The sequence below is a fragment of the Narcine bancroftii genome, chromosome 4 (assembly GCF_036971445.1).
Source record: "Narcine bancroftii isolate sNarBan1 chromosome 4, sNarBan1.hap1, whole genome shotgun sequence".
Taxonomy (NCBI): Eukaryota; Metazoa; Chordata; class Chondrichthyes; order Torpediniformes; family Narcinidae; genus Narcine; species Narcine bancroftii.
In genome coordinates this window covers 198,397,775-198,423,152 of record NC_091472.1, presented here as the reverse complement: position 1 = coordinate 198,423,152, position 25,378 = coordinate 198,397,775, and the positions used below count along the sequence as shown (strand labels likewise).

The window sequence follows — 25,378 nt, the reverse complement described above, 5'->3', positions numbered from 1 at the left end:
TCTCCTATTCACCTGTACAGCTAACTTAAGATATATATTGATTTGGGCCCTGGTTCTCTCTGTTCTTCCACACTCTTAAGTAATCTCTCATTCACCTTGTGCTTTGCCTTCAAATTTCACCTATCAAAATGCAGCTCCTCACACTTATCCACATTGAATTCCATCTGCCAGTTATCAGCCCAACCTTATATTCTGTCGTAACCAACGAGAACCTTCAACAATATCTGCAACATATCATATGGTTTGTACACCAACTGACCCATCCATCTACTTTTTTGTTCGGGTCATTGATATAAACCACAAAGAGCAGGGGTTCCAGAACAGATCCCTGCAGAAATCAACTGGCCAGTGACCTCCAGGCAGAATACTTTCTGTCCACGGATACTCTCTTAAATTTGCATTTTTCATTTGCTCCTTCAGCATATAACATCTCCAAGGTGGTTCATCCATCTGCCTTCCACTGTGCAGAGGACAGATAAAGGAGATCAACGCACAACAGGACATAGGATCCACGACTTTTGGCGGACATGAATTAACCTACTCCAGAACAATGTAACCCTTTACCATATCTCTTTATTTTATCAATGTCTGTGGAAAGGTATTTTAAAATTTCCTACTTCACCTGTCTCACCACACAACATACCATCCTCTATGCATCAGATTTAGCTCTAGTATCCTCCATAAACTTTCCTTAATTCTTATATATCCAGTGTCCTCCTCTACTAATTATTGTCGCTCAGGGGAAAAGGTACGAGTTATCCTCCCGATCTATGCCTCCCACGATCTTAAATCTTCTCGCGTGCTTCATGACTCCAAGGATAAATGCCTATGTCCTGTCCACCTTTTACTTAAGACATGTTCCCATTTGAAGCAACATAATGGTGAATTCCTTTTGCACCCTCTCTCAATATTCTCCATCCTTCTTCTAATTAAGCAACCAGAACTGCACGATTGTGCGGCATCCTTGATAAATTCCTGAACGAACTGCAAGATACCTTTGTCCCTCCACAATGCTGAGAAGCATGCCTTTCATTACGTATTCAGTCATCACCCTTAACCTTCAAGGGACATCATAAAACCATATAAGCATTTACAGCACAGAAACAGGCCAATTTGGCATCACGAGTCCGTGTGGAACATCTTCTCCCACCTAGTGCCAAATACCCACATTTGGCCTATAACTCTCTACATCTCTCCCGTCGATATACCTATTGAAATTTCCCTTTAATATTCTAAAAATCGATCTCGCTTCTACCACCTCTGCTGGAAGTTCACTCCACACCACTACCACTCTCTGCGTGAAGAAATCCCCCCTCATGTTTCCACTAAACTTTTCCCTTTTTACTTTCAATCTATGCACTCTTTTTTGAATCTTCCCCACTCTCAGAGGAATATTATATCAACGTTAGCTCTATCTTACCCCATTATAACTTTGAATACCTCTATCAAATCACCCTTCTATCTCCTACGCTCCAGGAAATAAAGTCCCATTCTGCTCAACCTTTCTCTATAGTTCAATCCCTGAAACACCAGAAGCATTCTTGTAAACCTCCTCTGTACTCTCTCTATACTGTTTATATCTTTCTTGGAAATTAGCGCCAAAACTGCACAGTATATTCAAAATCACATTCTGTCAATTTCATGTTAAATCCACGTTCAGATTTCTGCTTCAAGGCAGCTCCAACCATCGTGTTATATAGGGTTAGTATTAGAGTTACCAATTTATTAACTCACATGTCCTGTGATTTGTCGATGTCGTTTATAAAATAAATATCAGGCAAAACTTCGTCGGGGGACAGGAAGACCACAAGGATAATGACAAGCGGCCCTTAAATGTCATCTCTTCATTCCCCTAATATTCTTGGCTATATTCCATAGGGTCCCCGGGCCACACCATTTCGTATATTGTCAAGAGTAATCTCCACGACTTCTATCACAGACTGAGCATGCACCACCATATTAGACTGTTTTAAATTTAACTCACAATCACCAATGTCCTTCCTATTTCCTGCCAAATATCCTCTATCTCCTAAAATCCGAACCACGTTTCCTACTTAGCTATCAGCATCCCCACAATCACTTGAGCCATTCTTCTGTTTATACACATAGGTGGTTGGAATTACCCCCAATAGAACTAGTGTGTCCTCTAGCTCACGCTTTTGGTGCTGACACCATCCTTGTGAATCGTTGGGGCACACTTTCCAATTTATGGTACATTGCTGTACTTTTTTCACACATTTGGTTTCATTAAAATCTTGGGCATGGCATTGCTACCCTTGTAAGCTAAATAGAGTCTGCAGCCCAATCAATGATAATGATTCATCACCAAGTTTCGTGCTTGAACTTTACATCAAAGTATGAACAGAATATTGGCAGTCGTTTGAAATAAATGGTGGGTGTAGGGGCTGGGGAGTCCGGTCGCAAAGGCAGGAGGTAATAGGTGAATAAGCGAGGGAGTGCACATCAGCAAACAATTGGTGAGGGAAAGCTTTGTGAATGGAGTCGAAAGTGCGGAGAGCTGGAGGAAAGAAGACAGCGGGATGGGAGGAGAGTGAGAGAGAACAAGGAGTAAACTAGACGAAACCAGAGAAGTAGATGTTAATGCCATCCGGATGGAGAGTGACAGACATTAAATAATGTGTTTCTCCTCCGAAACTTTGGTCATGTACTGTATTTTTATCTTTATCTTTAAAGTACCCTCCAGCCCGGGTAAGAAACCTGCATAGGAGAAGGCCACTCCGATATAAAACCTACGACCCAAGGACCTCGCTGCCACGTCCCAGCTTGCTCGGCCACGGCACACGAACCATGGGTGTAAAGGGTGGGGCCAGTACTGCGCGCACTGCACTCCACCTAAAAGCTCCTTTGCGTAGGCCCGAGGACAGGTCCACATCCTCCCCCTCCACGTCATGACGTGGACTTTTTACCCCCTCCATAAATCTTCGTCCGCGAAGCCAAGCCAAAGACAAGACATTGAGTTTCATTAGAATTGTGCTTTTATTTCAATGATGGTATTTGCATACGTTCATGATTTACACGTTTAAGCAATGAAAACAGGTGCAATTAAATCCTTATTCGCCAATGGACCAATCAGCATCGCCACTTTCTTGGAATAGCTTCCACAAAATTTGCCATGGCCGTACAATCCTTCATCTGTGTCTCCGGCCTGCAGAGATAAATAATATCTGAAATTATTTTTCAAACGTTCACAGATAGCCTCGATCTCGATGTAAACTCATGTACACTTTTTTACGAATAACTCTACCACCAAATTTGGAGTCATCCACCACCTTAGAAACCGTGTTAACTACATAGCAATTCGTCTGCTTTCGGTGTATGACCAAACATCAGTGTACAAGGAATGGATCCTTGCTGCCATAACTGGTCATAGCCTCTAATTTGCAGACGAATCCTCCACTACTTCGTAGCTTCAAGCCCAAAATGTCTGGAATATATTTTTGTCTTTGCTTCATATCACACATGATAGCTTTCCCAGCTATTTTCTCAAGTATTTATTTTGTCATTATGTGAGAGATGAGTACAACTGATATAAAAATATGAAAATGAAGAAACTAAAATTGATACATGGGTAGATGAATAAAGCCAGTATGAACAGGATAAGACATGGATATTAGAATGCACGAAGCAGAGTCAGTCTGAGTAAGATAAGAATCTCCTAGCCTTTAGACAGAATCAGCAAGTTCACTGTATGAATGAGATAAGGATAGACAATAGATAATAGAATGTAGGAAGTAGAGTTAGTCTGAATAAGATAAGGGTCTTCTAGCCCCAGATAGAATTAGCAGGTTTGCATATGTAATTAGTAAGCCTTAGACAGTATCAGCCAGTTTTACATATGAAGGGACACAGCCCTGAGGGTCAGGAAGGTGTAAATTAGAACAAAGACAGGTTTGTGAATAAGGACAGAGGATAATGACATGATGAGACACTGACAGGATACCCCCTGGTCTTCCAAGTGCACAGAAACAGCACGTAGGCAGGCAGGATTGCCTAATGCCAAACCTCTCCAGGAGGCAGAAGAATGTAAGGGGGAGGGTATTCCTATACTGAAATGAACTGTATAAAAGTTGGGTGATCCCCAGTGTATGTGTGTATTCCCAGGGTAAGGGGAAGCACCAAACTTTGCATTGTTGTATAATAAATGTTCTTTGTTCTCAATTTTTGTCTCGAGCAATTTCTGTGAAGGTACTTCTGTTTCTAACAAATGGGGACTCGTCCGTGATCCCACTCCCTCCACTGACAGAGGGCCCGACGACGGGGGTAGGTGCACCCCAGCTGATTCAGCTGTACTCACGGACGAAGGGTGACTGGTCAGTGGATGAAGCGAGTGATATCCGAGAAGAGGCATTGAGAACAAAGGAAGCACGTTAAGGAAGCACGCTAGAACTAGCTACTGGACCTCGGTAAGAGAAATTTTACTTACCTGTTAATATGGGAAGTGTGAGTAGTAGGGAAGAGAATCCTGGTGAAGGATGTGAGAATCAGATAACCAAGCAAAGCCCGTTGGGATTAATGTTATCTGATTTGGGCGCGGTGAGAACCCGTGGAAAGGACAAACTGACCATGGTCAGGTATTGTTGTCTGGAATGGGTTAAAAGCCCGATTAAAGGGAGCTCTGTATACTGGCCAAAGCTCCGATCCGAGGATGACTGGATGTTTTAAGCATTGAACATCTGGCTCTATCAAAACCAAAGAGATAATCTTGAGAGCAGGGAATATGCAGCCTGCTGGCTCAGGGGATCATTTGATCAACTGGTTTTGAATGAAAAAGAATGCAAAGACAAGAGAGATGAGGAACCTTTTGTCCCTGAACCACAAGGATGGGATGTGTTACATTTCCTTCCTCCACCTTATGTTCCTCCTATGCCGGCTCCTATCTTTCCCCCCTCTCCTATGCTCTACCCTTCTGCACCTTCCCCTCCTCCCGCACAGCTAGAGAAAAGAGAAGAAAATAGGAGTGGTATGATGTCCCGTTCACAAAGCACTCGATTACCACCTCTATTGACAAGAGAGAGAGAGGCGACTTTAATTCAGAACAGTGTGAGACCCTCCAGGAAGAAAGGGCAGAACCCTTTGATTCATTTCCCAGGGAGCAGGAACCTAGACCTAATAAGCCAGAAACTAACTGGATGAGACCTCTGCGGGAAGTTCCCGTGGGAGAGGGTCTCGATTTTGTAAATGTACCCCTGACCAGTACAGAGGTGCGTAACTTTAAGAAAGAGCTGATCTCCCTGATAGAAGATCCTCAAGGGTGTGCTGAACAATTAGATCAATTTTTGGGACCAAATACATATACCTGGGATGAGTTAACATCTATCTTTAAAACACTGTTTACTTTGGATGAGCGTGGAATGATTCACCAGGCAGGGATTTGAGTCTGGGATAAGGAACACCAAGGGGGACCAGAGGCGATACCCGGAGAAGCTAAATTTCCCCTGGAAAAACCAAATTAGGATAAGAATACTAATGATGGTCGCATATTAATGGAAGAATATAGGGTTAATTTGATAAAAGGAATCCAGGAATCTGTCCCAAAGGGACAAAATTTTAAGAAAGCATTTGAGATTCCCCAAGGTCCCGAGGAGACCCTCTCTGCATTTCTGAATAGATTGCGTATGGCCATACAGCAATATGGGGGTCTGGACATAGTATCCCCAGCAGGTGAACAACTAGTTTTAACAGGTTTCGTTACGAACTCAGCCCCAGACATTAGAAGGAAATTACAGAAGAATGAGAATTGGCATGAGCAAGGAATAACCCAGCTTCTACAGAATGCACAAAAAGCATTTGTCCAGAGGTCTGAGGATAAGCAGAAAGGAAAGGCTAAGATTTTGATGCAGGCAGTCAAGGGAGTAGTGGAGGAACAACATGGAAAGGGTAGGGACTGTGTGTCAGCTCCTGGACGTTGGGAGGGGAGCCAGGGGTGGGTAAGTTGGGACCCGAGTAGATGGAGGAGATGAGGAGGATTACGGGGACGACGACCATTCCCGGGACCCTTTAGAGACGCAGGTAGAAATTGGGAAACAGTAGCATTTGTTTGTTATCATTTTAAAAAGGAGGGACACTTTAGGAATGATTGCCCACTGTGAGCCAGAGAGATGCGATCTTACGCCCTGATGGAAGCAGATTATGAATAGGGGGGTCACGGTTCTCAATCAATACACACCGTGGGGCTGCACGGAGAACCATTAGTAAATTTAAGCATAGGACCCCACAGTGACAAGATGGTATTTTTAGTTGATTCTGGGGTAGCACGGTCTAGTATTTTACAACAACCCGAGGTGTTAGGATATAAGGGACAGTGATAGTTTCGGGTGTAGGAGGAAGAGACTTTACAGTCCCTGTATTAAGAGATGTAAGAATTCAAATGGGAGAAAAGGTAATAACAGAGGATATTTTACTAGTTCTCCAAGCTGGAGTTTGTTTGTTAAGACGAGATTTACAGGACCAATTGGCTATCGGCACCAGACTATAGGAATCAGGTATCGGGGTTCAATTATATGTCTTAAGCGAGGAAAATCGAGAACTAATAAATCCGAGAGTATGGGCAGAAAGAGGCAATAGAGGAGTGTTAGATATTCTTCCCCTGCAAGTTACTTTAAAAGATTCTGAACAAGTAATTACACGAAAACAGTACCCGATTCCTATGGCTGGCCGAAAGGGGCTGCAGCCAGTAAATGACCAGCTGGTGAAAGATGGTATACTCGAATCTTGTATGTCACCTTTTAATACCCCAATTTTACCTGTCCAAAAACCAGACGGCACCTATAGATTAGTGCAGGACTTGAGGGAGCTGAACAAAATTATTCTCACCCGTCACCCCGTTGTACCTAATCCCTATACAATAATGGGTAAAATCGATCCCCATAGTAAATGGTTTAGTGTCATTGATCTCAAAGATGCTTTCGGGACCTGTCCATTAGCAATAGAGAGCAGAGACATGTTTGCCTTTGAATGGGAAAATCCTTTTACTGGACGTAAGAATCAATACCGGTGGACTATCCTTTCCCAGAGCTTTACAGAATCACCAAATTTATTCGGTCAGGTCTTACAACAAATACTAGATGAGGCTCCCTGGAGAGAGAATTATTTGTTGATACAATATGTTGATGATTTGTTAATTACTGGACAAACGTATGAATCAGCTAAACAGTATACTGTTGAACTTTTAAATTTTCTGCAGAATAAGGGTCTTAGAGTGAGCGAATCCAAATTACAATTTGTTCAATCAGAAGTTAAATAATTAGGTCATCTGTAAAGTCAGGGAACTAGGAAAATAAGTCCAGAGAGGATACGTGGTATTCTACAGATCCCACCTCCCAAAAATGCCCAAGAACTTAGGAAATTCCTTGGTTTAGTGGGATACTGTAGAATCTGGATTGAAAATTATTCTAGCCTGGTCAGATTTCTCTATGATAAACTCGCGATTGTAGGGGGCGAAGCTGTTGTCTGGACAGAGGAAGAGATTAAAGATTTTAACTTGGTGAAACAGAGCCTTATTAGTGCCCCAGTTCTGGCATTACCCGACTTAAATAAGCCTTTTGACCTATATACCAATGCGAAGGGAGGTGTAGCCACCGGAGTACTAACACAAGAGAGGGCAGGCTATAGACAGCCAGTTGCTTTTCTATCAAAAGTTTTACACCCCGTTTGTCGTGGTTGGCCAGAATGTGTGCAAGCCATCGCAGCCACTGCTATTTTAGTTGAGGAAGGACGAAAGATTACATTTGGTGCCCCTATGATGGTTCACACCCCTCACACAGTCCGTAATATTCTCTTACAACGTGCTGGAAGGTGGCGCACAGACTCTAGAATTTAAAAATATGAAGCGATCCTAATGGATAGGGATGATTTGACCCTGATTACAAATAAAGAACACAATCCAGCAGCCTTCTTGGTCTCTCAAAAGTCAGACAATACCATAAATGAATTAGAGCATGTGTGTTTAGAGATTATAGATTTACCGACCAAAATTAGAGAGGATTTAAGTGATGACGCTTTACAGGAGGGTGAAAGGTGGTTTATTGATGGATCTTCACGTTGCATTGATGGTACTTGCTATAGCGGCTCTAGTGTAGTGGATGGGAAAGAAGGATTGGTGATTGAAGCCAGTCGCCTCCCTGTTCATTGGTCAGCGCAATCTTGTGAATTGTATGCCCTCTGTAGAGCAGTCCAAGGTCTAGAGAGCAAGGTGGACACTATCTACACGGACTCTAAGTCCGCTTTTGGTGTAGTGCACACCTTTGGGAAGATCTGGAAAGAGCTGGGAATGATAGTTGGAAACGGACAAAAGTTGATCCTTGCAAACTTAATTGTCCAATCCCTGGATACTCTTACACTACCTGAGGAAATAGCTGTAGTACATGTACGAAGCCATCAAAGTGGTGACAGTCTCGAAGCCCAGGGGAACAGACAGGCAGATGCAGCTGCCAAACAGGCTGCATTAGCAGAGAAAATTGATATGCACCTCTTACTGCCCACCCCACTTGAGGTTAAGAAGACTCCCATCTTTTCACGGGAAGATGAGGTTTCTATGAAGGACCAGGGTATGCGCCAAACTGCCGATGGGTTGTGGTGGACGGCGGACTGACGTCAAGAACTGAACAAAGCCTTGGCTCGACAAATTGTACATCAGATACACCAACAGACACACTGGGGAACTCAGGCACTGGTCGATACATTTGTACGATCCTTTTATTGCTTAGGCATTTATACAATAGCCACACAAAGTACTCAGGGTTTTTCAATCTGTCAGAGAGTAAATAATAAATCTATGCACCAGGTAATGCCTGGCGGTCGCGATATAGCCATACGCCCATTTCAACAGATACAAATTGACTTTACAGAACTTCCTAAGATAGGAATTTATAAATACCTCCTGGTGATGGTAGATCATTTCACACGATGGGTTGAGGCTTTCCCGACCCCTAATGATCGTGCCAGCACCGTTATCAGGATAGTAATGGAATCTGTGATTCCACAAAGTTCGTTTACTGACCAGCTGGGGAAAAGACGAAGTTTTCAAGTAATACATTTTCAGTTAAGAGATCAGTAATATTGATCTAAAAGAAAAGTGAGGATTGTAAGAGATCAGTAACACTGATCATTGTGAGAGATCAGTATCACTGATCTAAAAGAAAAGTGAGGATTACAACTGATATAAAAATATGAAAATGAAGAAACTAAAATTGATACATGGGTAGATGAATAAAGCCAGTATGAACAGGATAAGACATGGATATTAGAATGCACGAAGCAGAGTCAGTCTGAGTAAGATAAGAATCTCCTAGCCTTTAGACAGAATCAGCAAGTTCACTGTATGAATGAGATAAGGATAGACAATAGATAATAGAATGTAGGAAGTAGAGTTAGTCTGAATAAGATAAGGGTCTTCTAGCCCCAGATAGAATTAGCAGGTTTGCATATGTAATTAGTAAGCCTTAGACAGTATCAGCCAGTTCTACATAAGAAGGGGACACAGCCCTGAGGGTCGGGAAGGTGTAAATTAGAACAAAGACTGGTTTGTGCATAAGGACAATGAGGATAATGACATGATGAGACACCGACAGGATACCCCCTGGTCCTCCAAGTGCACAGAAACAGCAAGTAGGCAGGCAGGATTGCCTAATACCAAACCTCTCCAGGAGGCAGAAGAATGTAAGGGGGAGGGTATTCCTATACTGAAATGAACTGTATGAAAGTTGGGTGAGCCCCAGTGTATGTGTGTATTCCCAGGGGAAGGGGAAGCACCCATCTTTGCATTGTTGTTTAATAAATGTTCTTTGTTCCCAATTTTTATCTCGAGCAATTTCTGTGAAGGTACTTCTGTTTCTAACAATTACGACCTTCTTTGGCCCCCATCAATGCTCCTCGTCAAACTCAGTATAATTTTCATGCACATTTTCCACCCCCTCTGAAAATGTCGTGTTCATCAATGATATGCATACGGTATGATTTAATTTAAGTTATCATTAATATACCCTGAGTGAAGGATTTTTGTTAAACTCAATAACATTGGGTTGTTTTAAGAAATCGCAGATTTAATCTGCACATACACCTGGTATATAGCATTTTGTGGAGAAAAGTTTACAGATGTTTTATATCTATATATCTGGGGTAAAAAATAAAATTACCTAACATTTCATTCTTTAACAATGATCTAATCTTATAAATTGATGACCAGTTGTTTTGGATATACCAACCAGAAGAATTTCTGCCCCTTCATCCTGCAGCCTGATCGGCTTCGGACGTTTGCAACGTATGGAGAAGAAATTTTCATGAGCAAAGCACTTGTCAAAGCAAACGATCATCATTCGATAGATCCTCTATCACTATACTGACTTATAAGCACATTCTGATTGTTTTCAAACAATTCGATGCTGGGGACATTCAGCGGATCAATCATTCTTCATGAATAGAAATTTGACGGCAACCTTTCAAGTCGGGAACTTTTCATTTCTCGTGATCTTTGCAGTTCGCCGAGGATATTGCAGATATTTTATAACATCTCTCGGACTCTTCTCCATCCCACAGCTACCAATACAAACCTTTACTCACTTGGGCAGGTCTCAATGAAACCGCGGAAGATGTAATATGTGTGTGTAATCTTATCACTCGCCTTCATTTTCGGCCGTACTCATACATTCCATGTGAAGCTGAGTGTGATTTACGTATCGAGATATTTAGTCTCTTGAATTCAAGCATTCCACATGGGTTCCTATACTTAGGTGACATCAGAAACATATTGTGCGAACTGCACGAACTCCAAGCTGTCAGTAATTTTATATCTCCCGTGCAATTACAGAGAAACGTCTCCACCGTCCTCCACGTTATCCATTTCCATTGTGATGACAAACATTTTGCTGAACATCAGCTCAGAACCTCCTGAATTGCATAAAACCCAACCACCTGCATATCGTATTTCCAATGTTGGGTGACCGTACGTTGCCGTACCGCAGATGCTCGATTTTCTTTAGCTGAGTTCGTTCTCTCGTTGCTTTTTTAAAAATATTATATTCGTATTTCCACATAAACTTTTATAGACAATTATACATTGTTAGTGCCGTCCTGGCAGTTCTTATTCAAAGTTACATACACGCCATTTTCATTATTGACTGCATACACAAGTTCGCGTTTTTTCCAGTCCTCCACCCACATTTAACACAAGACAGCTCATTTAGACTTCGAACAACAGCAGATAACTTTTCACCAGGATAATGAATAATAATTAGGGAACAGGGATTTTCGTTGCTCGGTGGGCGATCGAGGGGCCGATATATATTCCTGAGTTTCCTTGATTGGGATTAGTGCAAGGGGAGGACAGCACTGCAAGGAATAGGGATATCAATTACCACCATACGCCTATGTGTTGCATGTCCGTCAGCTAAATACTTCAAAAAGTGTCATATTTGTTTCTCAAATTATATGTTAATTTCTCCAGTGGAACACAGCTCTATATTCCATCATTTGATAGAAGACTAGAGTCGGACATACAGGTAGCTGCAATGCACATCCTGGCCACTGCAATTAAATTAACACAAATTGGATTTGAAATTAGGACAGCCTTATTGTAAGCCTTATGTCAATTACCTTATTCAACAGGAACAACCCTAGGTCCTCTGGGAAACATTTACCTATCATTTTCTCTTGGCCTTGACCTAGTTCTTCCCAAAAAGGCCTCACCTTGGCACATGACCAGGTTCCATGCATGAACGTCCCAGTCACATGTTGCATCTGAAGCATTGGACTGAGAGTTCTGGTGTTGACATGTTTATTTCCTTCTCTATTAGATACAGCTGGTGGAAGAAATTATATTGCACCAATCTGTACCTTGCACTGATGATCGTGGCCATGCTATCCTGGCATAAGTCAGACCAGCATCCCTCATCAATTACAATACCCAAGTCTGACTTCCATCCTTATCTTGATCTATGGAGGCCCTGTTTGAGTCCATCCGACTGGAGCAGGAAATACATTGCAGAAATGAATTTCTTTCAACTCCCCCTTCGATTCCTGGTCTCTATGGCACTGCACCGAGGTAGGGCCATACTTCGATGCAATACATCCCGTAAAAAAGATCTTATTTGAATGCAGCTGTGGAATGTCTGATTTGGAAAATCGTATTTATTTTTTAGTTGCTCAAACGATATTAATTGCTCCTGCTGGTAACAGTCTTCTATACATCTGATTCCATTATGGCAACAGGTGGCCAGGATCTTGTCACCTACTGTTTATGATATTAGTTTGTTAGGGGTCAGCCGTTTTAGGGACAGCCCCACTTGATGTTCAAATATTCGTTAATATTGTTCCAGATATTAATTACTTGTTTTAATAAGAGGATGGCCTTCTTTGCTGACAGAAACTTATAGTTCAACTTATAAATAAGATCTCTGCTATCCTCTCGCCCACCATGTGCAGGTCAATTTGTGTCCAGGGTGATACACCTCGACCCTGGAAGAGAGAGTTAGCGATGTATCTCACCTGGACTGCACAATAATATATTTTCTTTATATTCTGGCATCCTTATTCCGCCTGGACTCCGCAATCCACTCCTGTTTATCAAAAGATTTCTCTGCATCCAGGGAAACAGCCAATCCCTTCACATTTCTGATTTATGACAGATGCCTTACACTCAACAGTCTGCCAATGTAATCCGCTGCTTGCCTCTCCTGCACAAAGCCTGTCTGTTCCATATTTATTATTTTCAGTACATGCAATGCCAAACTGTTTGCCAGTGCCTTGACAAAGGAACTTAAAATCAGTGTTCAGCAAGGAGTTCGATCTACAAGAAGAATTCAAAAGTGAATCTTTACCCTTCTTTAAGATCACCATATCAATCGCCATTGTGAAATATTCTGGGAGCGACTGTGTCTCCCTTGCCTGCTCTATAATCTCCATATACAGAGACATTAATAAACCCTTAAATTCTCGATAGAACTCTGGTGATAATCCATCCACCCCCGGAGACTTGCCAGCTCGTAGCACACTCAATGTTTTCCCCAGTTCCTCCTCTGTAAGAAGAATGTCTAGTCCCTCCTCCTCCTCTGGGCTTAAATTTGGGCAATCTAATCTGACTGGAAACACAACCATGCGATCAGAATCCCCAAATAATCACATTTATACAGCCTTCATAAAATTCTCTGAAGGTTTCATTACTTTCCTTTGGTTTATACGAGATATAGTCATTCCTTGTTTGTATTGCATTGATTGTTTCAGAGGCATGTTCTGCCCTTAACTGCCAATAGACGACCTTGTGAACTCTTTCCCCCAACTCATAATACTTTTGCCTCAACCTCATATGGGCCTTCCCCATACTATATGTTTGAAGAGGATTATATTACAATATCCTGTTTGTAATATCTCTATAGTTGTCCTCTTGAGTCTGATATTTGAAAATCCTTCTGTAATTGGGTAATGCCCTGTTCCAATTCATCCAACTCCCTTATATAATTTGTTTTGAGTTTATTTGTTTACCCAATTATCTGGCCCCTCAAATATACCTTAAGGGTGTCCCATGAAAGAAATTTATTTTGCATAGACGAGAGGTTGACCTCAAAGAACATGGTTATTTCGACTCTTAAGAAACCACAAAACTCTGGCTTTCCACATGAGAGTGTTAAGATGCCACCTTTATGCTGTGGCCTGCTCATCTGGCATTTCTATAGTCAACACCGAGGGGAATGGTGTGAGAGAAGCCTTATCCCATTCTCAGCTTCCTTAATATGGGCTGAAGCCAGAAGAAAGTCTTATCTAAAGTAAGTGTCATGTTGCTTTGAGAAAAACAAGTAATCCCTCTCTCTTGGATGCTTTTTCCGCCATGCATCTATCAAAATCAGATCGCTCATGTAGTCAATACTGGCTTTTGTGCCTCTAGTCCTAGTTATACATTTAGTGGATCTATTCAGCACCGGATCCACATATAGATTAATGTCACACCCCCCCCCCCCCCCCCACCATTAGAATATTTACATTTGTCTCTGCCAATTGTAAGGAAATGTCCTGTTTAAATTTTTCATCATCATAATTGGGGTCGTATATATTCACTAGGGTCCAGGATTCTGAATATATATGAGATTGTACCCTAACGAAACTTCCTGTTTTTATTTCTCTAATCACCCTCTTCAGCTGCACTGGAACATTCCTTCCCACTAGAATTGATACTCCCTTGTCTTTGAGCCAAACGAGAAGGATATGCCCTGACCCACCCATCCCCTTTTTAGCCTCTGATGCTCTGGCATGGTAAAATGGAAAGGTAAGCCTTTAAATTCCAGGGCTCACTGGGGCTTGGCCCGACATGGTTCGGGCTGTGATTCGGAGGAGGAGGGGACTGGGGTTCGGGCGACTATCCAGAGGAGGAGGAGATGGAGAGAGCATGAGTGGGTTAATTGGTCAAGGGGCCAATAAAAGGAGGGTAAGTATAAGGGAGCAGCCAGTGAGAATCGGCCCAGTGAGGCAGTAGTACAGTGAAGGAGCGGGTCATTAAGGCTTTGGCTCTAGAGGCCTCGGCGAGGAGAGGCTGAGGACAAGCATGCTGGATTAAAGGTAAGACATTCAAAGTTAATTTAATATATATCAGTTTATGTTTTTGTTGTGAGGTGTGAGGAGAAGGTGGAAGGATGTGTGTGAGGGTAGTTGTCTGCTCTCAGTGTCACATGTGGGAATTTATGGAGTCTTCACGTCTCCCGGACGTCCACGTGTGCACAAAGTGGGCTGAGCTGCAGCATCTAAGGGACCGAGTCAGGGAACTTTAGCTGCAGCTCGATTATCTCTCTCTGGATAGGGAGAATAAAGCTATCATGGACAAGGAGTGTGGTATAAAGGACCAGTTCAAGGAACTTGAGCTGCAGCTCGATAAGATCACTCTGGGTAGGGAGAATGAGGCTACCGTTAATAAGAGCTACAGGCTGGTGGTCTCACAGGGGTCACGGTTGGAGGGGCATTGGGTTGCCATTAGGTGGAGGAAAGGGAGGGGTCAGGTTCACGTGCAAGCACCCGAGTGTGTAATCTTCAGAAATAGGTACTCCACCTTGAGTACTGAGGCAGGGGATAGTCAGCCTATGGTGGGCAGTGGTGTGGTGTCATCCTCCATGACCCAGAAAGGTAGGGATAAAAGGAAAAGGCCGATTGTTATAAGGGATTCAATGGTTAGGAGGACTGACAGAGGTTTTTGTGGTCACGATAAGGAAACCCGGATCGTGGTTTTCCTCCCTGGTTCCAGGGTCCAGCATGTGACTATGCACATTCAGAATATCCTTAAAGTGGAGGGTGAGGAGCCAGAGATTGTGATACATATTGGTACCAATGATCTTGAAAGGAAGGAGGAAGTGGTGCTTCAGAATGAGTATAGGGAGTTGTGTAGGGAGCTTAAAAGGAGAACAACTAAGGGGGTAATCTCTGGATTGCTCCCTGTGCCATGTGACAGTGAGGGTAGAAATAGAATTAGGTGGAGGTTAAGCGTATGGCTAAAGGGGTGGAGTAAAAGACAGGGCTTCAATTTCTTGGACAACTGGGACCATTTTTGGAGAAGATGGGACCTATACCGTAATGATAGGTTACATCTTAATCCCAGAGGGGCCAGTCTCCTGGCGGGAGCATTTGATAGGGCTGTCGGGGGGATGGTTTACACTAGTATGGTTGGGGACAGGGTTTCAAGTTTCGCAGGACAGCAGGGTGAGGGTTAGTAGGTGAAGGAAAAAGACAAGTTTAAATAATCTGAGGGAAGAAAAGCAGGAAGTAGTAAAAAGATGTTGTAGTGAAAATTGTGAGAATTTAAGAGAGGAGGATATGCAGAAGGTAGGATATAGGAGATGCCTATGATGTATTTATTTTAATGTGAGGAGTGTAGTAAGGAAGCTCGATGAGCTAAAGGCTAGATTTGGAGAAATGAGAAGGAATTTGCAGAGTTGTGTGGGCTGATCCTTTTGCTGGAAAGGATGTCGAGGAAACTTGGGGAGATTTAGGGTGAGATTTTGAGAGTACATGATATCTATGTTCCAGTGAGGCTGAAGGGAAAGACTAAAGGTTCGAGGGAGCCATGGTTTTCTGATGAAATTAAGAAGTTGGTTCGGGATAAGAGGGAGGCCTATATCAAATATAATTTAAAAAAACAAGGGATTGAGAAAATATATGGTCGTTACTTCTATTGCAGGAAGAACCTTAAGAGGGAAATTAGAAAGGCAAAAAGATGGTATGAAGAGTCCATAGCTGATAAGATGAACGTGAATCCTAAGGGATTTTAAAGATATGTGAACAGTCAAAGGAGGGTTAAGGATATAATAGGTTCACTTCATGATGGGACCGGTAAACTACGTCAGGGTCCACTTGAGTTGGGAGAAATATTGAAGGATATTTTCTTGTCCATATTCATGAGGGAAAGGGACATTCGGCTATACGAGATAAGAGAGGCACATTGCTTAGTTATGGAAAGATTAGGGATTAGTAAAGCGAGAGATTTGGAGCTTCTAGCATCAAATAATGTGGATGTCTTCTGGTCCTGATGGGATTTTTCCCAGGACTTTAAGGGACGTCAGGAAACAAATAACGGGGGCGCTGACAGTGATTTCTCAAAGATCACTGGAGGGGGTAGGTGTTACCACAGGATTGGAGGGTTGCAAAAGTTCCATTGTTCAAAAAAGGCAGTAGGTGTAGGCCAAGTAATTATCAGCCAGTAAGTATGACTTCGGTGGTGGGAAGGTTTATGGAGGGTATTCTTTGAGATAGTATATATACATTTCTAGATAGGCATGAATTTTTTGGAACTTATTTAAAGATTAAAAAAAACATAACATACAATCCAATAATCAAAAATTGATTTTACAAGATAAATCCCAAACCCAACTTCCTACCCCTTCAGCCAATTCTCTTAAGGGGAGCCAAAATAATAATGATATATATAATAAAACAATTATACATGTTGATAACAATTAAAAGAATAAATAAATGCATATGTTTTTCAAATACGGAGACCATTTACTAACAAAAAAGGAATAATTATCATGTAAATTATAAGTAATGTTTACCATAACAATACAAGCTTTCAATTCATTATGCCAAAGTAGTATATTAATCTCTGCATTATCTTTCCAAGTACTCACAACACATTTACGCACTACAGATAACACAAAACGTTGTAAAACAATTTGAATTTTGTCTAAATCTAATACCCTCAACAAATTCAAATTACCCAACAAAACAATAGTCGGATCTAATGGTAATGTAAAGTTATACAATTTTTCCAAAACTACTTTAATTTCTTGCCAAAATGGTTGAACTTTAACACGTTCAAACAGCATGTAGAAAAGTTCCAATACATGAATCACATCTAAAACATAAATCTGAATTATTAAACCCATTTTTTTCCAGTTTCTCCGGAGTCAAATATAATTGATGTAAAAAAATATAATTAACCATTCCATTTCTTACATTTGTCAATTTGATTACATTGTGCTGACACATATCCGCCCAATCATCTTCAGGAAAAGTAAACACTATATCACTCTCCCATTTAAGTTTAGATTTTTTCCAGTCCGGTTTATCCATATTACCTTGTAACAAATTACATATAACCAAAATAAAATCCTTCTTTGGAACAGAGGAAATCAAAGATTCAAATCTCGACAAAGTTGGTAAATTCATCTCACTGCCATAATTATCCTTTACCAACGCTCTAAGCTGGTAATGCACAAATAGTTTACAGATATATCAAATCTTTATCTCAATTGATTAAAAGAGAGAAATTGTCCCTCTTCCAAACAATCCTCTATTGCCTTTATACCCATAAAGTCCCAACTCTTTAAATAATTATTAAACATTGAAAAGGGAATAATCTGATTATTATACAATGGAGTTAAAATTGATAATATATCTTTTGATTCCAAAACCTTTTTTTTTTAAATACGGATCTTTAACAAATGTTTCAATACAGGCATATTATATAGCTAGGAGGATAATAAAAATCCATCAACCTGCTAATAGACTTCAATTGGGCTGCTTGATAATAATTTTGAAAATGTGGTAACTGAGGTCAATCTAACACATATTTCCAAGTAAGTTTATACAAAGCAACTCAAGCTAATTTACCTTTCCATAAAAACTCTCACACTACCTTATTTAAATTCTGAAAAAAACCTTTTGAAAGTAAACAAGGTATTGACTGAAATAAATATTGAATTCATATAAAAATATTCATTTTAATACAATTGACCCTTCCAATCAAAGTTAATGGAAAATCTATCTATTTAATCAAATCTGCTTTCATCCGTTTTAATACAGGCACATAATTTAACTGATATAATGACTGATAATTAACGTCTACAAACACACCTAAATATTTAATTTTATTTGTCCACTTTAATTTTTTAATCATTTTAAATTCTGAATAATCTCCTATCCCAAATAGTAAAATTTCATTTTTATCCCAATTAACTTTATATCCTGACAATTCTCCAAATTTCGACAAACACTCTTGTAACTGCTTCAACAACCATTCCGGTTCAGTAAAATATATCAATATATCATCTGCAAATAAATTAATCTTATATTCTTCATTCATAGCCTTCAACCCACTAATTTCATAATTTTGCCCAATAGTCTGAGCTAATGGTTTAATAGCCAAATCAAATAAGACAGGTGACAATGGGCAGCCCTGCCGAGTGGAATGAGTCAACTTAAATGGTAAAGAAATCTGATCATTTGTCACCATCCTAGCAATCGAGCTCCTATATAAAGCTTTAACCCAACCAATAAAAAAGGACCGAATTTAAACTTTTCTAACACCTTAAATAAAAAATCCCACTCAACCCTATCAAAAGCTTTTTCTGCATCTAGTGCAACCACCATAGGATGGTCATGATGCTTTCAGAATGCATTGACCAAAGTAATTAATCGAAAAATATTATCAGATGCACTTCTGTTCTTATTAACACCTGTTTGATCAGTATGTTTCAACTTAGGTAAGTACGTAGCAGGTCTATTAGCTATTACCTTGGCTATAATTTTATAATCTACATTTAATAAAGAAATAGGTCTATGTGAAAACACTGTTAATGGATCTCTACCTTTTTTTTAATAACAGTTATTAAAACACTTGAACAGGATTCCGGCAACTTCTGTTCTTCAGTAACATGTTTTAACATATCTCCAAATACACTAGATAAATCATCATTAAAAATTTATATAATTCCACAGGAAATCCATTGTCCCCTGTGAACTTTCCATTTGGCATTTCCTGTGTAGCTTCCTTAATTTCAAAATCTGTAAATTGAGATTCCAATTCCTGAATATCGTTCTCATCTAATACAAGTAACCTCAATTTAGATAATTAAGATTCAATAGAACCATTATCCTGATTCCCATCAGAAGTATATAATTTTTGATAAAATGAATAAAACTGGTCGTTAATTTCCTGTAGCTTATAGGTAATTATTGAATTCTTTTTAATGGTGTTAATAGTCTGAGATGCCTGTTCAGCTTTCAATTGCCAAGCAGGTAGCTTGTGAGATATTTATCACAACTCATAATAACGTTGTTTAATTTGAATAATTAAACACTCAAACTAATAAGTTTGTAAAGTATCATAATGTAATTTCAATTTTGCTAATACAGTTTTTTTGTCTTCAGTCACATCCTTCTGAAAGTCTTTCTCTAATGCAGCAATCTGATTTTCCAACATTACATTTTCTGCCATAAATTGTATTCTTACCTTTCGTAGAATATAGCTAATAAACTTTCCCCTCAAATAAGCTTTTAGCGCGTCCCATATTACAAAATGAATATCCACAAAATTAATATTCTCAGTCAAAATTAAAGAGACATGCTCTTTAACAAAAGTAAAAAAACTCTGTTTTTTTCAATAACAGTGCATTGAACCTCCATCTCTACCACTTCTGAACTTTCACAAAAAAGAAATAATAATGAATGGTCAGATAGAACTCTACTTTTATATTCATCTTGCAATACACAACCCTGTAGGTGTGCTGATACCAAAAAAATCAATCTTAGAAAACGAATCACGTCGTGATGAATAAAAAAGAAAATCCTTCTCTGTAGAATTAACCTTTCTCCAAATATCTACCATATTTAAATCCTTCATCAACGCTTTGATCTGTATTGCTGTCTTTGATTTCCTTATACCCATCAGGTTTCTATCCAATAAAGGTTCAAAAACACAATTAAAATGTCCCCCAAATAAAATATTTTCATTAGCTTGAGTTCACAATAAAAAAGCTTCTGAAATAAACCGCTCATCATCTACATTAGGTGCATAAAGATTAAGCAAAATCCAGGATTCAGCAAATATTTTACAATTCACCCGTAAAACTCTACCTACATTTCGCTTTGAAGAATACAATTAAATTGATTTTTTTTATGATTCAAAATCGCCACCCCTCTTGACTTAAATTAAAAGAAGAAAAAAACACATGTCCAACCAAATCTCTTTTCAATTTCAAAACTTCCTTTTCAGTCAAATGCATTTCTTGTAAAAAGGCAAAATCAATTTTTTTTAAAATATAAGACAATACCCTCTTTCTCTTAATTGGATTATTTAATCCCTGAACATGAATTAGCCAAAACCAAGGCGTCGTGAACATTCTCAAAACATTGAGATTGAAAGTTTCCATAAAAATCATTCAAAATTGCAGGATAATGAAAAGCAAATTTATAGCCCTTTCACCATAAGATATCTTTAGCCAAATTAAATTCCCGTCATCTTCTAATAACACATTGACTCAAATTGGCATTAAAAAAACACTCTATTCTTTTGAATCATCAGTGGGGATTGACTCTGCCATGCTTTCTGTACCGCCATTCATAAAATAATTTTGCTATCTTGATACTTCAAACAACGGATCAAAACCGCCCTTGATGTTTGTCTAGGAAGTGGTTTTTTTTCCTCAATGCTCTATGGTCTCGATCCAGTTCCAAACCTTCAGGAAAAAACTCTTTACCCAATACCTCTGGGATCCAAACTTTAAAAAATATATTGGGTTTGAATTCCCCAATCTACAAAAGAACCTACTTATTCCATTTTTTTTGTATTACATTCCACTTGATTTTGACATTCAGAAAGCTCTGATTCTTTTTTTAAATTATCTTGTACAATATCAACAGATGTTATACATCTGTTATTATCACTCTTAACTACAGTCATTTTTTGGTTCATAGTTGACATTTCTTCAAACAAAGTATTCATTTAAATTTTCATATCCATAAATCCTTGGGATATTTGAGTTGACATTTGATTTCACGTATTATCCATTTGAAAAGCAATCCATTCCAAAACAGTGAACAGTGAGTACAATCCAGATTCCATAACCACTTTGTAAGGTCTACCTTCTATAAGGACAGGCTTCTCCTACTGGGAAAATTCCAATAAGGTAAGTTCCTCTTTACCTTCTGTCACCATAGGTCTGAAACTGTGCGTCTGCGGGTCTGGTCACCCGACCTCGTCGGGGCGCCGGCGTTCGGGCTCCCCTCTCAGCCCACACATTTTCTAAAAGTTCCCGGATCCTGGATGCTCCACGCATGCCCGGCAGAACGGCTGGAACACAAGGGCGTACTTCAACGCTGCATTGCACGCCCCCGGGTCACCCAACAACGTCGCGGGCTCATGAGCCCCTTTGTTGGTCGGGATAAACGCGCACACGGCTTCACGTGCATGGGCGTCGGCTATGACCGAGCTCAACTAAGTGCCGGCGCCATCTTGCGACCGCAGGATCGGTGCTGAAGTCATATTTCAACGGGCAGGAATCCTCTTGGTCTTTGAGACTCACAACAACGACTCTATGTATTCTGCTATGCAGGTAGGCCTCAGATCGTCTATACTTTTATATGGTAATTTCTTCTGAAGTTGAGTTTTAGATTTCTTCACATTAGTATCTACGATGAATCACCGTTATTCAAAAAACTATAGATACTATTTTAACCACTTTTATAATTTTTAAAGTCGGGTATTTAATAATCCAGCTGGGGAAAGGTGTAACACAGGTCATTCTTCTAGCCATCTTGCTACACCCCCTGTATAAGCAGGGAATGATTAGAGGCACCCAGCATGGTTTTGTAAAAGGAAAGTCATGTTTGACGAACCTTGTTGAGTTTTTTTGAGGAAGTGACAAAAAAGGTGGATGAAGGTAGAGCAGTGGATGTGATCTATTTGGATTTTAGTAAGGCTTTTGATAAGGTTTGGCATGAAAGGTTAATAAGGAAGGTTCTATCACGAGGAATTAGTAGAGAGATTGTGACATGGGTTAAGAGGTGGCTGGGGGATAGATAACAGAGAGTCATGGTGGAAAACTGTATCTCAGGTTGGAAGCATGTGACAAGTGGGGTACCTCAGGGATTGGTGCTGAGTCCCTTGTTGTTTATCATTTATATTAATGTTTTAGAGGAGGGTGTGTTTAACTGTGTAAGCAAATATGCAGATGGTACGAAAATAGGGGGAGTAGTGGATAGTGAGATAGATTTTCTTGGATTACTGAAGGGTTTGGTCTGTTTTGAAGAGTGGGCTGAAAGATGGCAGATGTAATTCAATGTGGAAAAGTCTGAGGTGTTGTATTTCAGTAACAATAACCAGAATAGGACATATACAGTTAAGGGGAGGGCATTGAGGCACGTAGAGTAGCATAGGGACCTGGGTGTTATGGTACAGAGTTCACAGAAGGTGGATTTCCATGTCGGCAGAGTGGCATATGAACTGATGATTAACTAAACCCAACTACGCTGGCCTTCATATATCATAGTGTAGAGTATAGGAGCTGGGAGGTGATGCTGCAGCTGTTTAAGGCATTGCTGAGGGTAGGTTTGGAGTACTATGCTCGGTTCTGGTCTCTAAATTATAGAAAGGGTATAGATAAGGTGGCGAGGGTGCACAGAAGGTTTAAAAGGATGTTGCCTAGCTTACAGCATCTGGATTACAGGGAGAAAGTAAGGAGAATGGGACTTTATTGGAATGTAGACGACTGAGAGGAGACTTGATAGAGGTAATTAAAATTATGAAAGGAATAGAAAGACTAGACATAAACACACACATTTCCCTGAGGACAGGAGAGGTTGGAACAAGAGGTCATAAGTTAAGGGTAAGGGGGCAACACTTTAGGAGATATATTAGAGGTGGCTTTGTCACTCAGTGAATGGTGGCAGAATGGAATGAACTTCCAAATGAGATAGTTGTGTCAGGGTCCTTTCTGTCATTTAAGAAAAGGTTGGATGTGTACATGGAGGTCAGGAGATTGGAGGGTTATTGGTGGTGAGTGGGAAGTTTGAGCTAGTGGCATTGTTCTAGTGAACAGGTGCGGACTCGAAAGGCTGACATGACCTGTTTTAACTCCATCAATGGTTATATGGTTAAAATGCATTCCTTGGAGAAAGGTCAGATCTAATCCTATTTTTGTAATGTGTGCTAAGACATTTTTTTTTTAAATTTCATCAGTCTATTTAAGCCATTAAGATTAAAAGTAGCATACTTTACACTTTTAGCCATTACATCAGGGCTCCCTCCCTAAATGTTTTCCCTCTATCACCACCGCCACACTCCCCCAACCCCACAGACCTAATTTCTTACTAGCTGCCTGTTGCTCCACAACCATCCAAGCCATGTCAGGCCCTGGGGAAAAAAGACATCATAAATCAATTCTCCTACAACACCATCACATACATACAAACACACTCACAAACATACACCTCTAAATAATAAAAGGGAGCACATACCCCACACACTTCATACACATGTCTCAGCCACCCTCCACGCAAGCCTCTGATTGTCACTCTCCTCCTCTTGCTGCCGTTACCCCTTACCATATGGTCACCATAACTCCCCTTCTCATGCTCAGCAGCCTGCACCCGTCCAGTCCCAGTACCCGCCAGACCTGTAAATATTACATATTTTATGATTTTGTTTTAAATCAGAAAACAGCCAAAATCCCATTCTTTATCTATCACAGATATCCACGTCCTCCTAGTCTATTAGTTTTAATAATTTTTAAGTCTTATTGCTCTTTTTACTGATTTCCATTTGGTCCACCATTTAGTGCCGGCAGGATATGTATAAATTGATGTTCTTTCTCTTTTTTCTGTAAAGAAAATACATTCCCCTACCCCCACCCCACCCCCCCCCCCCCCCCACTAAACACAATCATAGCCCTTTTGCTTTGCTGATCACTTAACCGTTCCAAAGTCTTTTTGCTTCTTGAGCAGAGCTGCATTAATATCTGGATAAATGAAAACTTTCTACCCCCCTTGACACAAAAGCGGCTCTCCTCTGAATTGCTCCTTTTGCTGCTGTCCCTAATATTTTTTCACGATCTTGAAAATATAAACTTAAGTATAGACCAGGTCCTTGTCCTTGCTTAGGGATTGGGGCTCTAAATGGTCTTTCTATTTTAATGAGGTTCCCAGCACCTCCTTTTCTTTTTTTTAATTTTTTTATTTTTTACACAATAAACCATATTGATCAAAATACATACAGACATTTTTCTCTTGAATATATATAGTGTCATTTTCTCCCCTATTCCCCCTCCCTTCCCTCCCTCCCTCTCCCCCTTCACATTTATTCAAAGTTCAATCTATAAGATACATTAAATCCGTTAAACAATGTTGTCACTTAATAAAATAAAAAAGAAATTTTTATATATTACTTTTATATACTGAGTCAGTTCATTTTGTTGTCTTCTCTTTCTGTCATTTTAGGTGGTGGAGGTTCATGGTAGGATTTCTCTATTGTATTTCATGTATGGTTCCCATATTTGTTCGAATATTGTGATGTTATTCCTTAAATTATATGTTATTTTTTATAATGGAATACATTTATTTATTTCTATGTACCATTGTTGTATTTTCAAGTTGTCTTCTAATTTACACGTTGACATAATACATTTTTTTGCTACAGCTAGGACTATCATAATAAATCTTTTCTGTGCTCCATCCAAATCGAGTCCAAATTCTTTATTTCTTATATTACTTAGAAGGAAGATCTCTGGGTTTCTTGGTATATTGCTTTTTTGTGATTTTATTTAATATCTGGCTTAGATCTTCCCAAATGTTTTTCACTTTCTCACATGTCCAAATTGCATGTATTGTTGTTCTCGTTTCCTTTTTATAGTGAAAACATATGTCTGATACTGTTGGTTCCCATTTATTTAACTTTTGGGGTGTGATGTATAGCCTGTGTAACCAATTATATTGTATCATGCGTAACCTCGTGTTTCTTGTATTTCTCATGGTTCCGGAGCATACCTTTTCCCATGTTTCATTCTTTAACTTTATGTTTAGATCTTGTTCCCATTTTTGTTTAGGTTTACAGTTTGTTTGCTCATTCTCCTTTTCTTGCAGTTTGATGTACATGTTTGTTATAAATTTTTAAATT

General features: G+C 39.9%; 1 protein-coding gene and 1 long non-coding RNA gene across 8 annotated transcripts in view; one reads left to right on the top strand and one right to left on the bottom strand.

Annotated features, from left to right (window-relative positions):
* Window positions 1-2,978: 2,978 nt before the first annotated feature.
* Window positions 2,979-21,642, bottom strand: LOC138761444 (uncharacterized). Its single transcript, XR_011356325.1, has 2 exons — window positions 21,412-21,642; window positions 2,979-3,166 (listed from the first exon to the last, which is right to left on the bottom strand). It is a non-coding gene; the product is annotated as an uncharacterized lncRNA (long non-coding RNA).
* Window positions 21,541-25,378, top strand: part of LOC138761442 (la-related protein 7-like) — a 16,816-nt gene continuing 12,978 nt past the window's right edge. For 2 of the 7 annotated variants that reach the window (XM_069933587.1, XM_069933585.1), the window contains exon 1: window positions 21,542-21,821. The gene's annotated coding sequence lies outside the window, so the exon portion shown is untranslated. Of the gene's footprint in view, window positions 21,822-24,702; window positions 24,719-25,378 lie in introns of all 7 variants that reach the window. The other 5 variants (XR_011356323.1, XM_069933588.1, XM_069933584.1 and 2 more) reach the window with 4 other exon arrangements.